The sequence below is a fragment of the Thalassophryne amazonica genome, chromosome 3 (assembly GCF_902500255.1).
Source record: "Thalassophryne amazonica chromosome 3, fThaAma1.1, whole genome shotgun sequence".
Classification (NCBI taxonomy): Eukaryota; Metazoa; Chordata; class Actinopteri; order Batrachoidiformes; family Batrachoididae; genus Thalassophryne; species Thalassophryne amazonica.
The window spans coordinates 119511007-119530751 of record NC_047105.1 but is presented as its reverse complement, the minus strand read 5'-3'; positions in this window follow the sequence as shown (position 1 = coordinate 119530751).

Here is a 19745-nt window from a genome sequence, read left to right as displayed (position 1 = left end):
CCTGTCTTTCTCATTGGATTATGCTCATTGTGCATGAATTATGTGCATTTTCCCCACATGCATAATTACCTTATCTTCATTTCTACTTGTATACTTCACCATTGTTTTCCCATCTGCTGCTCATCTCTGAAAATTAGCTTCTTTCCTTTCTCCCAGTTTCACTCACTCATCTGTCTCAGTGTAATTGGGTGGCAAAGTGCCAAACATCACCCAGTCTGCTTTCACCATAACAACCAGCTGAGACATCTTCATTTGATGGGACAAAATGTGCCTCCAAGAATCACTGCTGTTCTCCTGGGGGATTATGGGTACCGGCCAGCTGCCTGTGGACTGAGAGCTGCCATTGTGCACAGGTAGAAATGAAGTATCGTGGTGGGGTGCTTGTTGGAAACAATGTGTAGCAGTGAGCTTGGACCACATTCACACACTTCCTCGGGCCATTGTAACTGGTCGATGAAAATCTTGAAGCTGTCATCGTTGACTCCTAAAGTATCAGTCTAAGAAGCTTCAAGTAGTTTGGAAAGTACTTAAACTCTTAAGGTTAGTCCAAGACTTGTATTATGGCTGATAAAGGAAATAAACATCACTGTTTCATCTTTTACATAAAATAAAAAGTGAATGCATTTGTAGAACTATGTCACCTCGAGTATAATGATGTTCTGTGAAATTTGTCATTCAAAAGTGCTAAACAACAATATAAAGAAAATCATTTCAATGAATGGTGACATTATGTGACTATAAAAAAGTCTAATTATGCTCCAGAATTAAAAATTACATGTTCTAATGTGATTTGTATCAAATGAGACAGGAGGGGCAGAGGTTATGTCTCTCTGATTGATGAAAAGTAGAAAGGTTGTCCTTGAATTGTTTAGGAGTTGGGTATTTTGTTAAGAGCTACACTGTAAAAAATGAAATGTTGAACCAACTTAAAAAATGTAATGCAACCAGCTGTGAAAGGTTTTTACGTTTTCTCAACTTAATGCCTGATAGTTGTGCTGACTTGTTCTCTGAAGTACAGTAAGTTCACACAGAAGAGCAGGTTAAGTTGACTCAGAAACTCTCGTGTCCTGTGCACCGGCAACATTTCCTGCATATTCATTTTGTGAATTGTTTTGTAATTTATGTCTGTGACATAGCCCAAGCAGAGGGTCACCCCTTTTGAGTCTGGTCTGCTTGAGGTTTCTTCCTCAGAGGGAGTTTTTCTTTACCACTGTCGCCTGTGTGCTTGCTCTGGGGGTTGATAAGGTTAGACCTTACTTGTGTGAAGCGCCTTGAGGCAATTTTGTTGTGATTTGGTGCTATATAAATGAAAATAAATTGAAATTTAATTGAAATTGGTTCAGATAAAAATTATCTTTTGAATGAACTACTAACCTAACTCAGAAATGCGAGTTGTCTTACCTGCAAGGTTGGAAAACTTAACCTTCTGCAGCAGGTTGCATTAATTTTGCTTTGTAAGTTAGTCCCTTCAGTTTTTGAATTGTTTTGACCCTGAATTTTCCATTCAGGATCACCACAGCAGATCTGAAGTGGATCTAAATGTTGACTTGGCACAAGTTTTGCTCTGGATGCCAACTCCATATTACACTGAGCAAAAATATAAATGTAACGCTTTTGGTTTTGCTCCCATTTTTCATGAGCTGAACTCAAAGATCTAAAGATCTTTCTTTCTTTCTTTCTTTCTTTCTTTCTTTCTTTCTTTCTCTGTTACTCCTCATGCTTATCCTTGGATTCTGTAGCATGACATGGATGAGAGTCTACAGCTCTCCTTGGTTGGGATGCCAGTCCAATGTAGGGTCCTTCTACACAGAGACAAGTCTAGGTGTATCCGCAAAACGTTCGTATCTTTTCGTATGGTATCGTTGTTTCAGTCACACTGAACCAGTGTTTTCAGAGCCAGAAAATGCTCATTCTTTGAAAACGGGTCGCAGAGTGGATAAAGCTCAAAACATTGATTTTGCATGTTTGTGTGTACAACCAATAAGCAACTTTTGTGAAACTATGATGTCATAGCCTCACCTCTCTAACCACAGCCTTAACCCTTACTGTGCTTGAAATCCATCCATTAGTGTATTTGGATTTTTTGAAAAGAACACAGAAAAAGAGTGTATAGGGAAAGTTCCATTTCCATATGGACAAGACAGTAGATTAGTTCCCCAGTCAGGCTGGTACCTATTTCTAGCTGGGTGTACTTAGATGATCCATGTGAAGTGTTTTGTCAAAGGACACAACAGGTAGCGTGAAGCAGACACCTGGAATCAAACCTGAGTCAGTGTCAGTGTTCACTTGCATATCCTGAACTGCAATTAAAGGGCATTTCTCCATCTGAAACTCTTTACAATGATGCCTCAAATTTACACAGATATCAGTGTTGTGCCATACAAGGTGCTCAATTGCAAATGGGAGGAACTTAGGGATTAAGAATCTTGCCCAAGGGCCCTTAGTGATTTTATGGTCTGACAGGGACAGATCCTTAAGTCTCAATCCCATGGCTTTAACCTCTTGGTCACCACCCCTTATCTTTATGCATGTTTTTTACTGACTGACTGAAACAAGAAGAAACTACCTCCAGTTGTTTGACGTGTCACTGCCCCTGTAACCGTTGACCTATCGATACATGTATCGTCCAGCTTTACATTACTGACCCTCACTCTCCTTTTCAGCTGTGGTCCCTCGCCCAGACCGGTACAACTGTGGGTCCAGTTCTATAAGAGAATAAGGAGACAGTTCATGGCAGCACTGAAGTCATCAGCCAAGCATCCGTCAGAACAGCCAGCGACACAATAGAGCTCTGTTTTGCTAACACAAGGTTAGTTTTAGACAAGTGGCTCAGATGAAGAGGGAACGGCTATGAAACTGGCAGTAACCATTTGACCTTTAGTGCAACACTTTGCAACCCCTTAGATGCACACAGTGACCCGCTTGGATGATTATTAGGGTGCATTCTCAAAGCCGCACTGATCTGTGCCACACACATCTGTCAGGAATGAGACTTAAGTACCAACAATCATTTAATGACTGCCGTTAAAATCTCGTTATTTGTTCAGCAGGATCCTGGAGGTTCTGCAGAAATAGACAGTCAGCCTTTGCTGTACGAAACATCTGAGTACAACAACAGTAGCCTCCCGGTGTACTGACCAAAGCTTCGAGAGATACGTCAGAAGCCAAATGCTGGACAGAGTAAAGTTTTCTTTGGATGAGACATCTGTAGCCAAAGTAGCAGAAAGAGGGAGGTCATGTGAGCTCTGGATATCCTGCTGTTTTATTGTCTACTCTGCAGATTCAGTTAATCTCAGCTCTACATCCTGCTGTGAACAACCTTGAACTGGCACCACCGTCTCCATGCCCGCCTGGTCTCCATGGTAACAAAGAAAGACCATGTGAAACCACACAACACACACTCCTTGTTTGAGTTGAAAATTCAGTTATATCAAGCTGATGAACTCATTTTTGTAGCTCCTCCTGAATCGTGACAAAATAACCAAAAATTCAAGGTACATTTTATTCTTTGAATGCTTTGACTTCTAATTGTGATAGTGTTGCTACAGCTATGAATTCTGGAACCCAACTGGATGTTCTCCAAGGACAACCATGATCCTACTGCTTACTAGAGCGGGGGACACTGGTGGAGACAGATCCTCCACCATCCATCCACCCTAATGTCGTGTTCACACCGGATGCCACGTGACACCACCATCGCCCAGTGTGTCGCTCTGCTTTTGCTGTGAAAATTCACCCCAATGCAAGTCAACATGGCGGACCTTGATCACACGGAGCAAGTTGCTGTGCTCTATTTGTTGTGGAAAGCTGACAAACATCGCCAGCGGCACTGTCCCTGGGTTCACAACATCCTCATGAGACGTTCCCAGTTCAGGGGGTTTCATTATTTGCTGCTTGAGCTGCGTCTGAATGACGGTCGGTTTCAGGTACTTCCCCCTCTCCAGGAACCAGTTTGAGGACCTCCTGTCCCGTTTGCACATATGTGAACAATTAAAAAACAAAAACTGGCTTCCACTGCAGTTCCTCGCTCTACCCTCCAACTCTGTCATAATTGTGTTAGAAACCAGTCACCATTTGTTTTATTATACATCTGTGTAGTTAATAAAATTATCTTGTATTATCTATACAAATAAATTATTAAAAAAATCATACATTGTGATTTCTGGATTTTTCTTTTTTTTTTTTAGATTATGTCTCTCACAGTGGACATGCACCTAAGATGAAAATTTCAGACCCCTGCAAAATCGCAGGGTGTTCAAATACTTATTTTCCTCACTGTATATAGCGCTTTTCCATCTGCATCAGACGCTCAAAGCGCTTTACAAACAATGCCTCACATTCACCCTGATGTGAGGGTGCTGCCATACAAGGCGCTAACTACACACCGGGAGCAATAGGGGATTAAAGACCTTGCCCAAGGGCCTTTAGTGATTTTCCAGTCAGGCTGGGATTTGAACCTAGGAACTGAGGATCAACACCTTAATCACTAGACCATCACCTCCCCTAAATAATGTATTTGTTTGCCCTTTTGTGAATCCATATCCTTCGATATTGATATGTGGCGTGGCGAAGATATGCGCTCTACCGAGTGCCCTTCCAGTTCCATGATTGTTTACTGTTATTTCATTTAATGCTTTTCTCACACGTGACAAAAATGATGCGATCATTGTTTATATGTAACGCACGTGATCACAGTGTGATTACAAACGCAATATCAGACATCTCATTGGCTTTGTTTTGTCCAAAGAACCACAGAACAACCACATGCATGTTTAGATGACAGGCCACTTCTTTCAGCGAAGAAGGGCAGCTCATGCACAATGCATCAGGTTGTGCCCCCCCCCCCCCCATAATTGCTGCATAGACAAACTCAGGGTGTTCTAGTTTTCATACTGTTTTCTTCCCACCAAACAAAAAAGCACCTGCCACATTAACTTTATTCATATGATGGTCTATGTTTGCAGTGCTTGAATGTGTTGTTTTCTAGCCACCACAGTACTACACACACAAATAAACACATGTGATGCCACTCTACGTCTACAAGTACTAACGGGTAAAAACCTTCCGAATACAGCCTTGTCACTACCCAAACACTGTTATATTCCTTCACACACAGGTAATGTATTAATGTCTGTAGTGTTCAGAATAATACTAGTGCTATGTGACTAAAAAGATTAATCCAGGTTTTGAGTATATTTCTTATTGTTAAATCGGAAGCAAGGTACCAGTAGATTCAGTAAATTCTCACAAATCCAACAAGACCAAGCATTCATGATATGCACACTCTTAAGGCTATGAAATTGGACTATTAGTAAAAAAAAGTAAAAAAGGGGTTGTTCACAATAATAGTAGTGTGGCATTCAGTCAGTGAGTTCTTCAATTTTGTGGAACAAACAGCTGTGAATCAGGTGTCCCCTATGTAAGGATGAAGCCAGCACCTGTTGAACATTCTTTTCTCTTTGAAAGCCTGAGGAAAATGAGACGTTCAAGACATTGTTCAGAAGAACAGCGTAGTTTGATTAAAAAGTTGATTGGAGAGGGGAAAACTTATACGCAGGTGCAAAAAATGATAGGTTGTTCATCTACAATGATCTCCAATGCTTTAAAATGGACAAAAACCAGAGACGCGTGGAAGAAAACAGAAAACAACCATCAAAATGGATAAAAGAATAACCAGAATGGCAAAGGCTCACCCATTGATCAGCTCCAGGATGATCAAAGACAGTCTGGAGTTACCTGTAAGTGCTGTGACAGTTAGAAGACGCCTGTGTGAAGCTAATTTATTTGCAAGAATCCCCCGCAAAGTCCCTCTGTTAAATAAAAGACATGCAGAAGAGGTTACAATTTGCCAAAAAAACACATCAACTAGCCTAAAGAGAAATGGAGGAATATTTTGTGGACTGATGAGAGTAAAATTGTTCTTTTCGGGTCCAAGGGCCGCAGACGACCCCCAAACTCTGAATTCAAACCACAGTTCACAGTGAAGACAGTGAAGCATGGTGGTGCAAGCATCATGATATGGGCATGTTTCTCCTACTATGGTGTTCGGCCTATATATCGCATACCAGGTATCATGGATCAGTTTGGATATGTCAGAATACTTGAAGAGGTCATGTTGCCTTATGCTGAAGAGGACATGCCCTTGAAGTGGGTGTTTCAACAAGACAATGACCCCAAGCACATTAGTCAACAAGCAAAATCTTGGTTCCAAACCAACAAAATGAATTCCTCACAAATGTGAAAAAATCATGAAAAACTGTGGTTATACAACTAAATATGAGTTTAGTGATTCACAGGATTGCTAAAAAAGCAGTTTGAACATAATATTTTGAGTTTGTAGCGTCAACAGCAGATGCTACTATTATTGTGAACACCCCCCTTTTCTACTTTTTTTTTTTATTAATAGCCCAATTTCATAGCCTTAAGAGTGTGCATATCATGAATGCTTGGTCTTGTTGGATTTGTGAGAATCTACTGAATCTACTGGTACCTTGTTTCCCATTTAACAATAAGAAATATACTCAAAACCTGGATTAATCTTTTTAGTCACATAGCACTACTATTATTCTGAACACTACTGTATATCATCATACTTTGTAACTTTGTATAATTGTCCATGATCCAAAATACATAAGCAGACCAAATGTCAGCTCTCCCCAGTTTGTCTGTGATCAACATTATACACATGCTCGCACACACACAAAGTTTTTGTCTTTTCCGCATTCTGCCGCAACAAGGTGCTTCTATTTTTACACATGCACAAACAGAGATGGTGGCAGAAGACATCAAACACTTTACAGTTTTCACTCATGGTAACAGCAACATGACACTTAACTAAACTGACTAAACCAATTGAACTACAAAACCACAATAAATAAATAACACTAACAACACTGTTAAACTAACATGAACCACAATAACAGCATTTAAAACCCCAAACTCCCATGGTGTATTGCAGAACAATGTCCATTGTTCACTGTTGTTAGCTAATATTGCTAATTTCTCCAAAAATATTAGTCCTATCAACTTTCCATTTTTGTAGCATTTAACTCTAACCCAAAAAAACATAAGCATACCAAACAGCAAATGTCAGCTCTCCCCAGTTTGTCCATGATCAAAGCCATACACACGCACGCACACATACACACAGAGACAACTTGGCTATTATAATATAGATAGAAAAGGCATGTATGGTAAGAAAAGTCAACTCAGTTAAGTTGCCTCAGTTTCAAGTCACAATTAAACACAAATGTCCCAAATACACCCAGAAATGTCAACAAGTCAGATTGTGGCAACTATGCAACCCATGCAAACATGAAGAGACAACGCATGCTCCACACTGAAAGAACCAGGTTCGAAGCAATCCCGGGACATTCTCGCTGTGACAGGGCTACCCACTAATAAACTGTCCTGCCTTATTATTGTTACATCTGGATTTTTTTTTTTAATTACAGCCACAATTATTATTTATTACTCTTAGTATTTCTATTTTACTGCTTGATATCCTTTTTATGTATTGTACGTAATATTCTATTTTTCTTTTTCATGTGAACTTCAGGCAATGAATTAACAAATATTTGAATCTTCATATTTTTCATTTTTAGTAGAATTTGTAACTTTTTCTTGATCTGAAACTGGACATGACTCTCAAAAAGCACCAGAATTTCCACATTTTCTCAACAGGTACTGGCAAACATTCACATCACTGAAGTTTCCTGAAATGTGGGGTTGCTGTGGACAGAACACACAGGGACGGCTGTACCAATCACTGTTGTCTACTGTACTCTAATCCTTTCTCTCTTTCGTCTCCTACTCTCTTTTGTGGAAACAATGGTCAAAACCACAGGCCACAAGTACACAGAAAAACAAAGTGTCCAGTGTAAGCCTCTCACTCCCAATCGAACAAGAAGACACAAAGAAGCACTGACAGTCTGCCAAACACAAACACACTACAGTGTTCTGAACTGTAGGAGGCTGTCAGTTGCTTTACACATGACAACTGCTACGCGTGGCATTAATCCGGCATTTCATGGATTTTATGCATTCTTTGACATGGTCACCATGTTTATGTAATATGTAGGTTTGTTTTGGTGGGTGGGTTGATAGTAGGCGTGTCCACACTGACGCACAACCTCACCAGATCTTTCTGATGTGTGATGAAGGAATGTTTTGTGATGCATTTGACAGTTTATTGTCCTTAAATGGGTCATATTGTGTTTTATCTACTTTGCACAGTGATATAAGCTTGGGATTTCATTTTAAACATCAAAAAATCACACAATTCTGTGATTGCATGTCACAAAGTTGCAAGGCAAAATTGCAAGGCCTTAAAATGTTCATTTTAAACTTCTGCAACATATGTGACAAAGTCCATATATGGACTCCAACATGGTCTATGAGATATGCCCACGAAGCCAGTCTGCCTTTGTGACACTGATCCTGACACTGATCGCTGATCCAGAGCAGATCTGGCAACAGGGAACTGAACAGCACTCTTTTAATTAATACAAGGTTGTAATTGTTTCCTTTGTTTCTTTTACCTGTGTATCACTTCTGTTGGTTTTTAAGTGCAACAGCTATGAATTTTAGCTCATTATTTCATTCCTGTGTGAATCCTAGGAGTGGTTAGCTTTTTGTTAGTGCTTAGTTTGTGCTATCTTTTGCTACACGTTTAGGTTCTCTTAGTGCACAACATTTTACACAAATCTTTCACGATACTGACAGGAAAAGTGGTCATCTTAGAGAGCCGTATCCATAAGTTAAAACAACTTCTTAATACAGTAGAGTTAGATATCATGGGCACTCCAGATGAGCTTAGTATCATGCCGGCTAGCACATCCGTTAGGATTAGCTTAGCTTTGCCGGCTAAAGACAACGGCTTTTAGAGTGTTGTTCGGTGCAAGAACTCTCATTTCCAAGCTTGGTGCCCGGTTGTGGTACCTGGCTCACAGTCACCACTGCTGATTGGGAACCATTTTTCAGTCTTAGCTATGCCTATTGATAGCCCTCCAAGCCCACGGGTAACTTCTACCCCTTTCTCCAGGTCAGAATGGTGTGCATAAGGGATTCTATTACCCGAAACGTCAGATTACAGACACCAGCTGATGTTAAATATATTCCTGGGGCCAGGGCACCCGACAGTGCTGTGCACCTTAGGGTGCTAAATATGCACAATGGCAGACAGACAAAGGAACAAGACACTAGTTATACCCACATAGTTGTTCATGTTGGTGTCAATAATGTTAGGATGCAACAATCAGAGATCACAAAAATGGAAATAGAGAGGACTTGTGACCTCGCCAGAAAGCTGTGTCAGCATTGATTAATAGTCTCTGGTCCCCTTGCCTCTCGGGAAAACGATGACACGTTTAGCAGTCTAATATAGGTAAACCTTGTTAACTCACGCACATTGGGGTCCACAAAAGCAAACCGAGAATTATCTGAAACTATGAGTTAATGAGGTTGATCAAAAACATACAGCTGTTTTTATACAGTAGTCTAAATTGTTGGGGTACACAAATCAACCATGAGTAAAGCCAAAATGTGAGTTACACATGCATGAGTTAGTGGGGTTTACCTGTATCTTTGAATGGGTGGTTGATGCAATTTTTCAGACAGCAAGGCTTTAGTTTTACAGATGACTGGCCCTCTTTCTGAGGTCGCCATGGCTTCCTGATGCCTTCACCCTACTGTGAAAGGCATCCCTATCTTATCTGCGAACATAAATAGAGTCCTACAGGGAGGGTAACATTAGGACTCTAAAGCAGGCCATGGAGCAGGTGATTAGAGAACCTGCAGGGCCTACTATAAATGTGGGTGTGGAATCCAGTACCCTAGTGGGGAAAGTAGTGCAGGAAATCCACTATGGTGACAGCATAGTTTATGTGCCAGGAATGGAAATTTTACAAACAACAGCACTGGCTGTTTCTGCAATTTCAAATATTCCATGTCTACTATCTTCAGCCTGTGTGGCACTGTATAAACCCTAACTTATTCTAAGGCATCTTAAATATATTACTGTGAAACCATCCCTGAATCCAAACTGTCAAAATGGTAACCCTTAAATGAAGCCTGCCCACCTGCGTACATGTTTAGTCACATCCCTTGTGAAACAAAGCAAGGCGGAGATGTTGGTTTAATTCAGGGGTGGCCAAGTTCGGTCCTCGAGAGCCACATTCCTGACACTCTTAGTTGTCTCCCTGCTCCAACACACCTGAATCCAATGAAAGACTCGTTAGCAGACTTTTAATGAGCCTTTCATTGGATTCAGGTGTGTTGGAGCAGGGAGACAACTAAGAGTGTCAGGAATGTGGCTCTCAAGGACCGAACTTGGCCACATAAATCTGGGTTTAGTTTACTCTAAGTGTGTTTTTCCGCCACAGGAAAAACACCTCCATTACAAACCATTTGTAAAAACCAGGCGGCTTTTGATGGCTTTCAGTAGAGTGAGTATCTGAGAAATTGTTTAACAGCTGGACATGTTCCAACTTGTCCTTAAGGCTTCCAACGGAGGTGTTTTTCCTGTGGCGGCGCATCGCGCTGGCTGCCTGCCAACGCGCCAATCTGTCCGCACGTCTTTCATTACAAAATCTCCTTTAACAGTGGAATGTCCGGATAAACTGCTGATCCCGAGCTCTTCTGAAACTTCTGTTCTCTCACGACGTCCTGGGTCAACAGAGGCTTAAATTTGGAGGTTTTCAGCTCGAAACAGGCTGACGACAGCGCCTCAGAGCACTGCGCGACGTCCCGCTCCGTGGGAAGTCCTTAAAGCGACAGTACCACTCCATAATCTCTCATCAGCCGTTAAAATTTTCACCGAAAACCAGCTGAATTTCTCGAATGGTGTCCACTTCGATCTGCCTCACAGGTTCTGAAAAAATTTTGATAAAGCAAAGCGCCATTCTCTCAGGAAGAAGTCAGACAAAGGAATTCCGACGAGGGGGGTGGACCACTCCTCACTCAAAGCCTGCCCACAGACGAATGACGTAACCGACAGGCGTGAAAAAACTCTCGCATGTGTAACCGGTAGTGACTGACTCTGCGTTGTGTTTGAAGAAGAGTCTCAGACGTGGGTATCTTTGGAGGTCGTCTCCATTTAATTTCTGACAAACAATGAAATAAAAAATAAAAATCCTCCAGTCAGTGGCTTCAACACAACATGCCCCTCTCCCTCGGACATCAGTAACAAAAGGGCAAATAATACATTAAATCATTTAATGGGATATAACATACCTGACAAACAATGAAATAAAAAATAAAAATCCTCCAGTCAGTGGCTTCAACACAACATGCACCTACACAAATGACACAGATATGTTTCAGCATATCGTAGGTACTTTATAACAAACCTAAACTAGCCGATAAACTTAAAAAAATGCAATTAACCAAGGCTAAAACAGAAATTCCCTCCCGAGTGCAAGACGACTTACCTCTCCCTCGGACATCAGTAACAAAAGGGGAGAGGAAAGGCGCGAAAACGTTACTTATAGAGGGCGGTGTCACATTAAAATGTGAACGTAAGGGGACAGGTGCATATTGAAGTTCCACATACTGACCTGGAGGCCCAACCTGTCAGGTATTAGCTAAAATAAATGAATGAATGAATAAATGAAGAACTCACAGTACTCTACAGACAAGATGAGGTGCCGTATACACCACACACACAGGCCGACGAGGTGGGTGAGTAAGAAAGAAAAGGGCACAATATAGCAACATGAAACCACAATAACAAAGAGCAGTTTTACATAACATGCCACAATGATTCACACATCTCACACATGAAGAACAGGACAGGGGCCCGGCTGGACCCCTAGAATGGACTCAAGTTGTGCCATGGACTCAATCAAGTGGCACACCGGTCTAATGACTCTGCCCTACCGCGTGGTACAGTGGCCATCTGCATCGGGTGCTTCAGGTGGATCAGCAGGTGGTGGTTGTGGCAGGAGAGCTGGAAAAGCCGTTGGGGGGTCCAGGGCAATGGCAGGGGTACCAAAAGCAGGTGACGCCGCTACAGAGGGAGAAGTCAGACAGCCAGAAGTAGGGGGCTCATTAATGGAGGACTGCTCACAGACCCATGAAGCAGTGCGGCCATCATCCCAGTCAACTTCTGAAAGCGAATCAGCAAGGGATGGCTCAGCCGTTGCAGCTGTAGTGTCTAAACCAGACACATCTGTCTCATGCCAATCAGAGTCAGCGGGGGCATTGGTCATGCTGGGGGCGGGCACAGACATTGGAGAACCATCATCCAAGACTTCTCCCAGTGGAAGGAAGTTGACGTGAAGCCGCAGGTTCCTGTGAACTACCCATTCATTTCCCTCTGGATCCCTGATCCGATAGATATGCAAGGCAGGTTTTAAGGCCACCACGGTATGTACAACAGGCAGCCACTTGTCAGAGAGCTTACGTTTACCCTTGACGCCCTTGTTTGCCAGCAGCAGCTGGTCACCGAGAGACAGAGACTGACCTTTGACCTGTTTGTTGTACTGGTCACACTGATGTCTCTGTTCAGCTGTGCAGTTTTTCTGAGCCAGTGCCATAGCAGAGTGCAGGTCCTCCAAAAGTGATTTCACATAGGCATCATAGTCACACACAGTCACATCACGGAGTACGTTTTTGAAGAGAAGGTCAACTGGCAGCCAAAGGGACTCTCCCAAACATCAAGTAGAAGGGCGCGAACCCGGTGGTCTCATGAACCGTGCAATTGTACACAAAGGTCATTGTCTGGATCATTTGTGGCCACTTCTGCTTGGAACGAAGGGGAAGTGATCTCAACATGTTGCCCAAGGTGCGGTTAAACCTCTCCGTGCTGCCGTTCCCCATAGGATGGTAAGGTGAGGTGTGGGACTTCTCAACTCCCGACAACTCTAAGAGCTCAGAAACCAATTCACTCTCGAAGTTTGCTCCCTGATCCGAATGGAGGCGCTGAGGGAAGCCATAAATGCAGAAGAAGTTGTCCCACAGTCTCTTGGCCACCCTTTTGGCAGTTTGGTCCTGGCAGGGAAAAGCATGTGCCAACTTTGTGAAGTGATCAGTGATCACAAGGACATCCACAGACTTGTTGCAACTGTCCTCAGCTGACCAAAAGTCAATGCACACGAGCTCAAGAGGTGCAGAGGTCTTAATGCTCTCCAGTGGAGCTCTTACAGAAGGCTCTGGAGTCTTGCTGAGAACACATCTGTGGCAGTGTTTCACATGATTGCGGACATCTTTCTCCATGTCATACCAGTAGAACTACTGGCGAGCCAGAGAAAGTGTGCAGGGCTGGCCTTGATGACCAGCATTGTCGTGAACACCTGACAACGCATCTGCCTTCAGGGAACCAGGCACAACAAACTGGAACCTCGTCTGTTTGGTCAAGGGATCCTTTGTGGCCCTATACAGGATGCCGTTCAGCAATGTTAACTTATCCCATTGCTTCAGCAATCTCAGAGTTGGAGAAGTCTCATTGCAGGTCTCCGTTTCCTGTCAACGTAGTGAGTGACTCTTGAGATGACTGGGTCCTGCTGCTGGTGTGACTGAAGCTCAGCAAGAGACAAGGAGGGCAACATGTCTTGGCCAGGAGGTCTCAGGGTGGTGAGGTGGTCAGCCATGGAGGCCGCACGTTGCCTGGGAGTAGAGTCCCATTCATCTAAAGAGGAGAGGATTGAGGAGACATCCTCTTCGGACATTGAGCCTTCAACAGCAGAAGAGTGAGAGGGACCCATCAGTGACTGTGGCTGGCAAGTGAGACGGAAGGCATCCTGCACACACCCATCACTGACATCACACACCTGGTCTAGCAGCTCCGAGTAAGGTTCGCTCAGCAACCGCTGCCTCAAAGGCTTCACAAATGGATCTCTGCTGAGGGCATCTGCCACCACATTCAGCCTGCCGGGAATGTGTTTGATCTCAAAGAAATATGGAGCCAGCTTGGAGACCCACCGCTGCTCACATGCATCAAGTTTTGGCTTTGTTAAGATGTATGTGAGGGGATTGTTGTCAGACCAAACAGTGAACCTGTGACCCTTGAGCCAGTGGCTAAACTTATCACAAACCGCCCACTTCAGAGCCAAAAATTCCAGTCTGTGAGCAGGATAGTTGGCTTGACTGTGACTGAGAGTTTTACTCGCAAAGGCAATAGGTCTTGCCTTCTCCTCACCAGCAGACACCTGTGACAGAACAGCACCCAGACCATCAAGGGAAGCATCGGTGGAGAGAATGAAAGGCCTATCAAAGTCTGGGTGTGCCAACACCACACTGTTGATGTGTGCACTTTTCAAATCTTCAAATGCTTTCTCACAGGCTGGAGTCCAATCTTGAGGAGTCAGTTCTCGGAAGGTGCCAGCCCGCCTCCAACCAAAGGAGCTTTTAGCCCTCCTCTTCTGCCCTGCAGTCAAGGTGTAGAGTGGCTTGGCGATGGAAGAACAGTCAGGAATGAAGTGCTGACAATACAGCACCATCCCAAGGAAGGACCTGACCCTCCGCTGAGATGGGGTGCGGCCATCATCATTCATGAGGTCCTCCCTCCTGAAAGCAGAGATGGCCTTCACTTTCTCCTCATCGACTGAGACACCATTACTGTCCACCATATGGCCAAGAAACCTCACAGATCTGCGTAAGAAGTAGCACTTCTTCTGTGCCAGCTTCAGGTTGTTGGCTCTGAGACGCAAGAAGACCACCTCCAGCCGTTTCAGGGCTTCCTCCTCGGATGGAGCAAAGATGAGTAGGTCGTCCAGATAACAGAGGAGGCTGGAGAAGTTCAAGTCACCGAACACACTGATCATCATCCGCATAAATTATGCAGGACTGTTGCATAAGCCCTGGGGAAGTCTGTTGTACTCGTACAGGCCTAAGGGTGTCGTAAAGGCCATGTACCGCCTGTCAGACTCATGGAGAGGGATGTTGTAGAACCCCGATGTGAGGTCCATGGTACTGAAAAAGGCGTTACCACCAAGGGCAGCAAGACAGTCGGCCTGGTGAGGCAGTGGATGGGCGTCCTTGACAGTTTTGGCATTAAGCCAGCGAAAGTCAGTGCAGATCCTCAATTCCCCTGACTTCTTCCAGACAAGGACCAGCGGAGAAGCATATTCACTGACTGACTTACTGATAATTCCCTTCAACTCCATCTCAGCACCTCTCTCAGTTTATGATAGTGTGCTGGAGGGACACGGCGATAGGGAAGCCTGAAGTGGCGATCATCAGTGAGGTGAATTTAGTGGACAAACTCCTTTGCTTCCCCGCAGTCCAGCTTGTCTTTAGAAAAGACATCCTGGTAAGTAAGCACAAGTTCAGCTATCCACTCTTTCCATTCATCTGACACCTCACAGCCCTCAAGGTTGATGTCTGCCAATCCACAGTCCTTAAGCCGCTGAAAGGGGGTAGAGTTGGCATCTGATTTGGGGTTAGAGTCCGTTGACTGACAGGTCTGTGGCCTACTCACAGCCTGGGAAAGGGGGAGGTCCTCCACTGCCACACAAGGAAACACATCTGCCACTTTTGCATTGCGGCGCAGTGTTACGGGTCTCATTGTTGGGTTAAGGACCTTCATCGGGACCCAACGATCTCCCCACATGGGTGCTACAACCCGACCAACAATGATGTCTTTAGGAGCTGAACGAGAAGAGGTGGGCTCCACAATGATAGTGCTCCCAGGTGACACAGGAGCACCACTGGGTAACTTTCCCCACACCAGATACTCCATCTGTGGTGCAAGAGTGACTGCCTGCCGCAGCTTGACACTACCAACTTTGTCAGGCAGTTGTGGACCAGACCAAGGAGTAATGCAGCTGAGCAACTGAAGGAATTGCTCACACTCAGGGTCTGAAGTGTTGGAGTGGATAATCTCCCAGTATTTATCATCAGACTTGATCCTCTGTATTATTGGCCTAATGACATTGCTGCCAATGATGAACTCGTCTCTCTGTCCCGGGACAAGGAAAGTCAGCGCAACGAATTTGGACCCATAAACCTCAATTTCCAGGTCATAGATACAACTGGGTTGTGTTGTTAGGCCACCGCAGCCAACAAGGACCACCATGTCAGGCACAGGCTGAGGGCTAGGAAGAGCACCAGCAGCTCTAAGCTTGGACTCTGCCTCTACACTGAGAGTGCATGACATGCTCCCGGAATCAAGCATCCCTCTCAAGCTAGACTGACCCCCGACAGACACTGGAGCATAAAACAAGTCACTAGCTCCTTCTACATTATGTGAACCCACAACAATAACTGTTTTGTCATCAGGAAATTTACTACAACTGTTCACATAGATCGATTGCAAGTCATTATCCACAGTGAGGGTGTCACCAGCACCGCCCATGTTACCCCTCTCACTACACAGGCGGGTTAGTTTAAATCAGCATTGGCGGGAGAAGGTGGTGGCATGGCTGGGGAAAGAGAGACTCACGGGCACTGACTTCTTATGTGACCAGGACTGAAACAGTTGAGGCACAATCTGTAAAGCCTACAGTGTGCATGGGTAGAGTGGTCCCTGGAGCCACAGACCTTGCATGCAAAGGGCTCAGAAACCTGTGGGTTACGTAGTTGACCAGCTTGCCGGTGGGCTGGATGACGTCTGACTGGCTGATAGCTGACTGGCTTTTGATTCATTGCAAGAGAAGCATTGCACAAAGACAGAACTTTATCAAACATAGCCACAACCTGTTGAACACCAGAGTTGTTAGAAGGTGAGCCAATGGCAGCCTGAACCGGGTCAGACACAGCAGGAGATAGGGACAAAGAAACAGGCTCATGGGAATTCACTACTACATTGTTTGACTGGGGCTGGCAGCAGGCCAGGGCAGAGGCCGGTAAAGAGTTAGGAGGGAGCTTTGGCTGGTGTGCTACCAAAGCAGCCTGGGACACGCTAAAATCAAGAGGGTGAAAAGAATCTGCTACAGGGCTTTGACTGTAGGCTGACAAACCCACTGTGTGTTGGGACTGGGCTGCTGACTTTCTCATATTTCTCATGTGAGCATCCAGATGCTCCTGAACCTCAGCTGCAGTCCACTGCTCAGGCGCCTTCAGTTGGAATGACATGGCAAGCCTGGGATCAGGACAATGATTAATGAACATCAAAACCACTTTAGCATTGGGGTCCTCCACAGATTTACCTCGCCTCCGGAGAAACTCATCAGCAGCATCAATGGACTTGTTAAGGCGGATCCAATAGTCCATAACACTCTCACCAGCACGGGGAACAGTGCTGTAAAAATCTTTCATGGGCAAGTTAGAGTATGACAACTCACTAAAGTTACATTTCAATATATCAAATACAGCTGTGGGCAGGTCAGCTGAACTCAGTTCAGGACGGCTACGGAGCGACACCTTCACCACATCCCTAGCTTTGCCTGTAAGTCTCGACATTATCAGGTCAACCATTTCAGCATGAGTGTCACATTTCACCCTATTCAGGTAACATCTCATCATGTCCTCCCATTCATGAACAGAGAACACATCAGCATGATCACCCCTGAAGTAAGGTGGAGCTTTAACATCTGACTGCACAACAACTTTCAACTGTGACAGACCAGCATCACTGGATGACTGACTTGTAGTGGGAGACTGAGGCTGGATGGTACTAGACTGGTGCACAGTGTTAAGGCTGGCTGAAATATTTTCCCCAATTTGTTTGGCCAAATTTGTAATCATGTCTCCAAAATAATCAACAGATATGACTCGTGTGGGATAGGGGTCTGGCTGGGTAATTGGCGTGGAACAAGCAGTGGGGGTCAAAGGTGGGTTAACTGTCTGATCAGCTGTATATTTGGGAACACCAGGGGACATCAACCAACCCCTACCAGCAACCGGTTGGCCCCTCCCCACCCCAAATGTGACATTACGTTCATCCATATTACAAGCCTTGAAAATTTCCACCCCTGACAACACAAACAGCTAAACAAAAATGGCAATAAGTGCAATACTGGCAAAAAGGAACAAAAAAAAAAAGAGAGCTAAAATAAACACCTTGAACTTAAGGCGCACTATAACAGCTACGCACAATTCAACATCAGGCCAGCACAAGTAAGAGCATTAAATCCCCCCCAGAATGTAACTAAAATGCACATGCACACAATCACCTGTAAAGGATGAAAAAAAAAAAATCATCTAAATCTTTAAAACTTATGTAAAACAAACAGGCTCAGTTCACCAAATACTTGATCAATACAAAATGTAATGCCATTAACCTGTCTTTTTTCCTGGCGTTTTTCCCTTTTTCTTTCATTCACTCCATTTTTCCCCCGTTTATTCTCTGTCTCAGTTATGGCTGGTCACAGCACTATCACCAGCACAGACCAAAATGAAATCAAACACGGAGAAAGAAAAAAAGAAAAAGAACAAAAGCCACACTCCAGAACTGTAAGCAAGTGTGTCCACAAAGAGCTCGTTAACTGGCCATTCTACCTCGCGCGCCGGCAGGAGCGAGCGCAGCTCTCCGAGCCAGAGATGAACAGGGAGGAGGAGCAGACAGGAGCCAGGTGTCAGCAGCCACACCCCGGGGACCAGACGGCACTGATCGGAGATTCAACGGGTCGTAACGGCACCAAGTGTAACCGGTAGTGACTGACTCTGCGTTGTGTTTGAAGAAGAGTCTCTCAGACGTGGGTATCTTTGGAGGTCGTCTCCATTTAATTTCTGACAAACAATGAAATAAATCCAGTCAGTGGCTTCAACACAACATGCCCCTACACAAATGACACAGATATGTTTCAGCATATCGTAGGTACTTTATAACAAACCTAAACTAGCCGATAATCTTAAAAAAATGCAATTAACCAAGGCTAAAACAGAAATGCCCTCCCGAGTGCAAGACGACTTACCTCTCCCTCGGACATCAGTAACAAAAGGGGAGAGGAAAGGCGCGAAAACGCTACTTATAGAGGGCGGTGTCACATTAAAATGTGAACGTAAGGGGACAGGTGCATATTGAAGTTCCACTTACTCACCTGGAGGCCCAACCTGTCAGGTATTAGCTAAAATAAATGAATAAAAATAAAATCAAGGCTACACAGATTTTGTGTAATTATACCAATAACTAATGTACAGCATATTTTTGCATACACACATTGTTGCTGCATAACTGACTCTGTTACACATGCCCACGAGGGTTCAAGCTTGTCTGATGTAATCACACGTGTTTCAAATCCATATAGTTTTTGAAAAAAAAAATAAAAAGGTCCGATACTTTTCTCACAGACCTCGTATATAGGTCCCCGGGACCATATTCTTAATTCTTAGATGGATTTAGTGACTTTATCTTTAATTTGGCAACCCTTGCAGATAACAATCTGATTGTTGCCAACTTCAACATTCATGTAAACAAGCCTTCAGTCCCCCTCTGCAAATCATTCATGGACATTGTAGATGTCTTAGGATTCCAGCCATGCATTTGGGTTCAACTCACATTAGTGGAAACACCCTGAATTTTGTCATAGCTTGTGGTATTGTTGTCTCAAATATTCACATTGTGTCTCTGCCGTCGGTGGTTTCAGATCACTCACTTATTAAGTTTAAAGTCTCATTGCCGTGTCCACTGGAATGAGATACTTATTTATGATCACGGCGATGTATCAAGTCCTCAACTACAAATGAACTTGGAGCTAGACTGCCTGATCAATTTCAGAACATGATCATTCAGTAGATCGTCTTGTGGACAGCTTAAACTCAGTCCTCACGAGCACATTGGACATGATCGCCCTGCCTATACTAACCCACTGATCCTAATCACTAATCCACTGAAGCTCATTTTTAAAGTGCTTTATAAATAAAGT